Source organism: Idiotropiscis lumnitzeri, unplaced genomic scaffold (genome assembly GCF_059441095.1).
Source record: "Idiotropiscis lumnitzeri isolate Australia: NSW breed Sydney's pygmy pipehorse unplaced genomic scaffold, RoL_Ilum_1.0 HiC_scaffold_26, whole genome shotgun sequence".
Lineage (NCBI taxonomy): Eukaryota > Metazoa > Chordata > Actinopteri > Syngnathiformes > Syngnathidae > Idiotropiscis > Idiotropiscis lumnitzeri.
This window is the reverse complement of record NW_028283564.1, coordinates 765,397-774,555: the sequence shown is the minus strand read 5'-3', so window position 1 is coordinate 774,555 and position 9,159 is coordinate 765,397.

The following is a 9,159-nucleotide window of genomic DNA, read 5'->3' as shown; positions in this document are numbered from 1 at the left end:
CATTAACAGCTAAACTAAAAGTTTCCAATGTAAATTTCCACCTTTATATAGTGTAAAAAGACATCCTGAAGCCTGGGCAGCCATTAATTTGATTGTCCAATATTTCCCTTATGAGATAATGCCTCTCATAGCAAATGTGTACAGCGCGAGCTGAAAATGCATTTACAGCACTAAAAAACCAAACTTTTATAACAGCTAAACCAAACGTTTCCAATGTAAATTTCCACCTTTATATAGTGTAAAAAGACATCCTGAAGCCTGGGCAGTCATTAATTTGATTGTCCAATATTTCCCTTATGAGATAATGCCTCTCATAGCAAATGTGTACAGCGCGAGCTGAAAATGCATTTACAGCACTAAAAAACCAAACTTTTATAACAGCTAAACCAAACGTTTCCAATGTAAATTTCCACCTTTATATAGTGTAGAAAGGCATCCTGAAGCCTGGAAAGTCATTAATTTGATTGTCCAGTATTTCCTTCATGAGATATTGCAACACTTAGAAAAAGTGTACAGCGCCAGCAGACAATGAATTTTCAGCACTAAAAAAAACGAAACTTCATTAACAGCTAAACTAAACGTTTCCAATGTAAATTTCCACCTTTATATAGTGTAAAAAGACATCCTGAAGCCTGGGCAGTCATTAATTTGATTGTCCAATATTTCCCTTATGAGATAATGCTTCTCATTGCAAATGTGTACAGCGCGAGCCGAAAATGGATTTACAGCACGAAAAAAACAAACTTTTATAACAGCTAAACTAAACGTTTCCAATGTAAATTTCCACCTTTATAGAGTGTAAAAAGGCATCCTGAAGCCTGGGAAGTCATTAATTTGATTGTCCAGTATTTCCCTTATGAGATAATGCCTCACATAGCAAATGTGTACAGTGCGAGCTGAAAATGCATTTTAAGCACTAAAAAACCAAACTTTTATAACAGCTAAACCAAACGTTTCCAATGTAAATTTCCACCTTTATATAGTGTAAAAAGACATCCTGAAGCCTGGGCAGTCATTAATTTGATTGTCCAATATTTCCCTTATGAGATAATGCCTCTCATAGCAAATGTGTACAGCGCGAGCTGAAAATGCATTTACAGCACTAAAAAAACAAACTTTTATAACAGCTAAACCAAACGTTTCAAATGTAAATTTCCACCTTTATATAGTGTAGAAAGGCATCCTGAAGCCTGGAAAGTCATTAATTTGATTGTCCAGTATTTCCTTCATGAGATATTGCAACACTTAGAAAGAGTGTACAGCGCCAGCAGACAATGAATTTTCAGCACTAAAAAAACGAAACTTCATTAACAGCTAAACCAAACGTTTCCAATGTAAATTTCCACATTTATAGAGTGTAAAAAGGCATCCTGAAGCCTGGGAAGTCATTAATTTGATTGTCCAGTATTTCCCTTATGAGATAATGCCTCACATAGCAAATGTGTACAGTGCGAGCTGAAAATGCATTTTCAGCATTAAAAAACCCAACTTTTATAACAGCTAAACCAAACGTTTCCAATGTAAATTTCCACCTTTATATAGTGTAAAAAGACATCCTGAAGCCTGGGCAGTCATTAATTTGATTGTCCAATATTTCCCTTTTGAGATAATGCCTCTCATAGCAAATGTGTACAGCGCGAGCTGAAAATGCATTTACAGCACTAAAAAACCAAACTTTTATAACAGCTAAACCAAACGTTTCCAATGTACATTTCCACCTTTATATAGTGTAGAAAGGCATCCTGAAGCCTGGAAAGTCATTAATTTGATTGTCCAGTATTTCCTTCATGAGATATTGCAACACTTAGAAAAAGTGTACAGCGCCAGCAGACAATGAATTTTCAGCACTAAAAAAAACGAAACTTCATTAACAGCTAAACTAAACGTTTCCAATGTAAATTTCCACCTTTATATAGTGTAAAAAGACATCCTGAAGCCTGGGCAGTCATTAATTTGATTGTCCAATATTTCCCTTATGAGATAATGCTTCTCATTGCAAATGTGTACAGCGCGAGCTGAAAATGGATTTACAGCACGAAAAAAACAAACTTTTATAACAGCTAAACCAAACGTTTCCAATGTAAATTTCCACCTTTATAGAGTGTAAAAAGGCATCCTGAAGCCTGGGAAGTCATTAATTTGATTGTCCAGTATTTCCCTTATGAGATAATGCCTCACATAGCAAATGTGTACAGTGCGAGTTGAAAATGCATTTTAAGCACTAAAAAACCAAACTTTTATAACAGCTAAACCAAACGTTTCCAATGTAAATTTCCACCTTTATATAGTGTAAAAAGACATCCTGAAGCCTGGGCAGTCATTAATTTGATTGTCCAATATTTCCCTTATGAGATAATGCCTCTCATAGCAAATGTGTACAGCGCGAGCTGAAAATGCATTTACAGCACTAAAAAACCAAACTTTTATAACAGCTAAACCAAACGTTTCAAATGTAAATTTCCACCTTTATATAGTGTAGAAAGGCATCCTGAAGCCTGGAAAGTCATTAATTTGATTGTCCAGTATTTCCCTTATGAGATAATGCCTCACATAGCAAATGTGTACAGTGCGATCTGAAAATGCATTTTCTGCATTAAAAAACCCAACTTTTATAACAGCTAAACCAAACGTTTCCAATGTAAATTTCCACCTTTATATAGTGTAAAAAGACATCCTGAAGCCTGGGCAGTCATTAATTTGATTGTCCAATATTTCCCTTTTGAGATAATGCCTCTCATAGCAAATGTGTACAGCGCGAGCTGAAAATGCATTTACAGCACTAAAAAACCAAACTTTTATAACAGCTAAACCAAACGTTTCCAATGTACATTTCCACCTTTATATAGTGTAGAAAGGCATCCTGAAGCCTGGAAAGTCATTAATTTGATTGTCCAGTATTTCCTTCATGAGATATTGCAACACTTAGAAAAAGTGTACAGCGCCAGCAGACAATGAATTTTCAGCACTAAAAAAACGACACTTCATTAACAGCTAAACTAAACGTTTCCAATGTAAATTTCCACCCTTATATAGTGTAAAAAGACATCCTGAAGCCTGGGCAGTCATTAATTTGATTGTCCAATATTTCCCTTATGAGATAATGCCTCTCATAGCAAATGTGTACAGCGCGAGCTGAAAATGCATTTACAGCACTAAAAAACCAAACTTTTATAACAGCTAAACCAAACGTTTCCAATGTACATTTCCACCTTTATATAGTGTAGAAAGGCATCCTGAAGCCTGGAAAGTCATTAATTTGATTGTCCAGTATTTCCTTCATGAGATATTGCAACACTTAGAAAAAGTGTACAGCGCCAGCAGACAATGAATTTTCAGCACTAAAAAAAACGAAACTTCATTAACAGCTAAACTAAACGTTTCCAATGTAAATTTCCACCTTTATAGAGTGTAAAAAGACATCCTGAAGCCTGGGCAGTCATTAATTTGATTGTCCAATATTTCCCTTATGAGATAATGCCTCTCATAGCAAATGTGTACAGCGCGAGCTGAAAATGCATTTACAGCACTAAAAAAACAAACTTTTATAACAGCTAAACCAAAACTGGGTTTAGCTAGTCAGTAAAACACTCTTTATAGTGTAGCAACGTTAGTAACGCTAAATTCTTACCTAGTTTATGAGACGAGTGCTGTACTTGACTATTTTTTGTAATTTATTATTATTATTTTTTTTTAATGCTTTATAGAGCAAATTGCACCTATGACAGTTGTTATTACCACAGAAGCCATCTCAAATGGTTGCAAACTCTGAGGGTGACTTTGAACCGGAAGTCCCGCCTCAATCGTCATCTGATTGACAGCGGAATCCTGGAGCCAGAGAAGAGAAAAGAATCAGACACGAAGTTGAAGAAGCGAAAAAAAATAAACATCGAATCTTAAAGTTCTCGCAACGAGGGTGACTGTTGGGGTCTGGAGAAGTGACCGGGAGATGGGGAGCCCCGTATTTTGGTCTTGGTAAGAGGGTAACTCACTTGATGTTGACGAGGGAACCTATGCCGCTATGCTATATACCGACGTGAGAAAACTACGGCCTGGGGGCCACATGCGGCCCGTTAAACGTTTTAATCCGGCCCGCCGAATTTGAAAAAAAAAAAAATAAACCTTGTTAATGTTTTATTTTCAAAATAGTGTGGTTTTTCAAAGACAAGCTTTTGTTCACTTTCATTTAAAATTAAATGTATTTTTTTTCTCAGATGAGATGAGGTTACCAAAACACTCCATCCATCTGCTCCTGGTCCAGCCCCTCTGTCAAATTTTAGAACCCATTGTGGCCCGCCAATAAAAAAGTTTTCCCACCCCTGCTATATACTATAAACTATGTTAATGTCGTCAGGCCATTATAGAGTATTTCTTCTGACATTTTGAAGGAGAAATAATACTCAACGTTTTATTTTTTTATGATGTTTGAGGCATTCTGACTGAAATACAGTTAAATTGAGGTTACCAGTAGTCATTTCCATTACCTGTAAATGTAAATTAGAATGTAACTTACTACAGTGAACCCTCGGTTATCGCGATTAATGGGGACCGAGACCACCCGCGAAAACTGAAAATCCGCGAAGTAGCGGCGCACCTTCAAAAATGCTTAAAAAAAAAAAAGTGCGAAGTAGCGGCGCACCTTCAAAAATGCTTAAAAAAAAAAAGTGCGAAGTAGCGGCGCACCTTCAAAAATGCTTAAAAAAATAAATAAATAAAATAATATATATATATATATATATATATATATATATATATACGGGTAGAGAGAGAGAGGGTGAAATTCATGTTATAACAAAAAAAAAAAATTATTAAAACATTTTTTTATTCCCCAGCCATTATTTTTGTATTTATTCAATTACTTCTTTTTGTATTTATTTAATTACTTCGACTTTTACCTGCTGGTACGCCGTCCGGTGTGCCCTGGCATTCTTCATTTATTTATTCATTTATTCATTCATAACTGACAGCCTCGCGCTCCGCTCATGCCCGGGCGGAAGGTGTTCCTCTTCGGCTTAACAACCACGCACGCCGGCCGGTCTCCTCCGGAGCTCTCGCACGGTCCCGAACGGAGCGAAATGTCGCCCCGCTAGTGCCCGGGCGGAAGTTGTTCCTCTTCGGCTTAACTGCCACGCACGCTGGCCGGAGCTCTGGTACGGTCCGAACCGCGCGAAACGTCGCCCCAAATCGTGCCCGGGGGAACGTGCTCTTCTTTGTCCACTCTCCTCTTCGCCCACGTTCTTCTTCGGCGCACGCCGGCCGTCTAACCACTCCAGCGCCCCGTCGTGCCGCTCGGCGAAACTACAATGCCCCCGAATATTTTTTAGACCCGCGAAGCACTGAACCCGCGAAAGGTGAACCGCGAAGTAGCGAGGGTTCACTGTATTGCAGCCAGATACCTATAAAATGTCATTTAATTTGCACTGTTTTGATCGCCACTGTTTTGCTCATTGAACAACAAATGAAAAGATGAATCATACACAGTGTTTGTAAAGATAATTGTCAATGTTTTATTAAATGAAATTCCAATGTAAAATTGTGTAATATTGTGTTATATAATGGGTCTACAACATACATTTCTCACAGACAAGTAGAGCTTTTTCTCATGAAATGTGTTGAAAAAAAACTAACATTTGAACATTGTTTTGCGTTACAACATCCGTGTTTACTGGTCATAAATTATTAACTTAAGTTTAATATACACTACACGAGCTGGGTAGCCACCACGCCTCAACCACCATAACAAGTTCGCTAACCCTTTAAGTCGAACGAGGTAGCTAACATATCGGGTTCAATTTGTACCAAAAATATGCTGTTGTGCCTTGTGTCTCTGTATATGTCGTCATGACGTGTCATTTGACAAAGCCTTGTGTCGATGTTAGTTGTCGATGTAACAGTCTATGTTAGATGTCAATGTATGTCTATGTTAGATCTCAATGTGTCGATGTTAGATGTCAATCTATGTGTCTATATTAGATGTGTTTATGTTAGATGTCTATGTAAATGTTTGTTAGATGTCGATGTGTGTAAGATGTCTATGTAAAGGTTGGTTAGATGTCGATGTCTATGTAAATGTTTATGATGGATGTCGATGTGTCTGTTAGATGTCCGTGTTTGTTAGATGTGATTGTAATGGTTTATGTTATAGACGTCAATGTAAGTGTCAATGTTAGATGCCCATGCATGTTTGTTAGATGTCGATATATGTGTCATTGTTACATTTCAACGTAAATGTTGTTCGTGCAAGTTTCCAGTCCTCCAGCCACGTGACATCATGCGCGTCAAAGTGATAACTCGTACATTTCACGGAGGGAAAAAAAACAGACACCATTGGTAGTTTTGACCGGGAAAAAAAAATCATTTATTTTTTTCGAACACCTCATGTCTCTTTCAGCGTAAGAATAAACATGACACGACCAAAATAAAATATAACAACACAGGCAAATATTTAAGGAGCACTCAAGAGATACACTTCAGCTCATTTAATCCCACCTATTTTTACTAACGCAAACCCTTCAATTCTAGCGCCCACAGAATAGTGTGCTATAATGCTATAAAAATATGGAGCCTTTACCTGACAGCGTTTGAATATAACTGAATTCCCATTGCTCACGAAAAACTGAGAAACTAAGAACAAACATTTCAAGCACAAGCTTGACTTGACTTCAACAGTTCTATTTTTTCTTTTGTGACAGCTCAGACATCAAAATAATGCTTTCCTTCTATAAAATAAAAACAGCATGACAAAAGGTGCTGAAATAAACTACATACGGAAGTGCGTGAGTGACAGTGTGTGCATGTGTTTTTGCAACGCATGTGTACACCCCGCCATACAAATTACACAATTCGTTGGGTATGTGGTATACACTAAAACAATTGCCTTGGAGCAAGTGAACACAACACGTCTCACACTGTATACATGCTGTAGAAGGGCTGGGCGATATGACCTCAAATCAATATCGCGAGAAATCGAGCAATTTTACCTCGATAACGATAAATGCACGATAAATTCCCACGTGGACTAAAATCAAAATAAATGCAGGAATTGCATATTGACTGTTTTTTTTATTGACCAACTGGTACACTTTACTTTCAATGAAAAATAAAAGTACAAAAATCATTTGTATGAACATTCCAAATAGCTTGCAGGGTTCGCGGTTAACTTTAAAAACTGCTTGCCCATAGGGCAAGTGCCACTAAAATTTGCCTTGCCCGAGTGGCCAAATTACTTGCCCGACTTGGGCAAGTGACAATTTTTTTTCTCTAAGAATAAAATGTTTATGGTTGTAAAATGTGCGCCACAAATGTAAATAAACATATAATCTGATAAGCATAAATTAATCTTGTTTTCATCGTCAACCATGAAACCCTACTCACAAGAGCAAATGTATCATCCTGTGCAGTTATTGAAAATGTTAATTGTAGTTTTAATAATTAACAAATCTGCATGTTAAATTGGGAAAATGATATTACAGCAATCCAGATGATCAATTTTAAGTCCAGGAGAGCGTATTAATTGAGGAATCACATGAGTAAATTATGAGTGTGGCAAATTTGTGTATTCCTTTAAGACCAGTGCCTGTGGTGCTGCCTCCATAAGTTTCATAGCATATACAGAACACAGTCACTGACACTATGTCAGGTCACATCATGGAGCTAATGAATTAACAGCCAATAATCAAATATTACTCCCTTCCTTACTCACAACTGAATTGTCTACTTAAAAATATTCGAGCTATTTTAGTCATGTCAGAGGAATCCGAAATGTTCGGATTTGAACGAACTCGTCGCCAATTTTCGGCCAAAATATCGTAGGTTTTTGTTGTGTTTTTCAAACTTCAAATGAGGATGCTACGACAGCGAGTTCCAATACTGCGGGATTTATTGACGTCCACTTTAACTCGACATTCACTGAACTAACTGATCCCCGTAGCGCCCGCCCATTGCCCCCGATAAGGCCAATGGACCATACCAAAACATAAGGGGTTGTCTGGGTTAAACCATCACCATACAGTGCACACAAACAGATCACACCACCGTTTTCGTCAAAATTAAAGATATTTGGCTGCTTTAAAAAATGCTTGCCCGGTCGGGCAAGTTGCCCATAATTTTACCTTGCCCGTGGCCAAATTTCACTTGCCCCGGGCAATCGGGAAGCGGTTAACCGCGAACCCTGAGCTTGCTTTGCATGACTTGAACAATGTCACAAAGAAAAAGGGTACCTCTTGCGAAATCTTTTTCTGCAAATAGATTGCGCCAAAATGCTCTCATGATGTAAATAATGGCAAATAAAAAAACGCTAAATAAAATGAAAGAAAATGTCAATGCAAGCCAAATAAACAAGTGGGTATTATCGGGGAAAATGTGCCGTCTCGAGTACTCTGCTGCGCAGTCGCCACTTGTCATCTATGTAATGCACAGTTAGGCTCAATCAGGGATCCATGTTGCGACCCGACCACAAGTCGGATGTAGATGCAAAATGCTTGACATGTCTAAGCTCCCGGCCCGATGTAGTCCATATCGGGAAATACGGCTTTCATGAAGCGTTTAAATCCTGTGCGCGCCACGTAACTAGAGGAGCTTTATCTTTAGCTATGTGCTAGGCTATCGCGTCCACCTCTGAGACGTTCTCTCGTATGGTGTCGCCTCCGTTCATGGGCTGTTGTCACTTGTCGAACCTTGCTTCTCACTTTGAACTTTCAGCACAGCATGGTTGTGTTGTGGGTGGTGAGAAAGCTTCTGGATTTGAATCGCCAGCAACGAGAGCGACAGACGGGTGGAGTCACATGACTAGAGGCGCTGTAGCGGTCTTAAAGGGGCATGAACATTGCCGCAGACAAAAGGCTTTTCTTTTTTTATTCATCGAATTTACCGACATGGGCAAAATGATTTCGGTCATTGTAATAAATTTCGGTAACGGTAAATTTTCGGTTTATCGCCCAGCCCTATGCTGTAGCATGGCTTTTTTTGCCGTGGGTGTCAAATATTTTACTTTGTTTTCAGAGTGCTTACAGACCTCTTGGTTTTGCCTCAAAATAATTGTCTGCAAAGCAGTCTGTGCCATCCGCATCATTGATGTGCAGGAGTAGCTTGTTGGTAATAAATAGCTGCAAGAAGTCCGCTGTTTGCCGCAGCATCCAGTGGTCCAGCGCTCGCAGTGAAAGT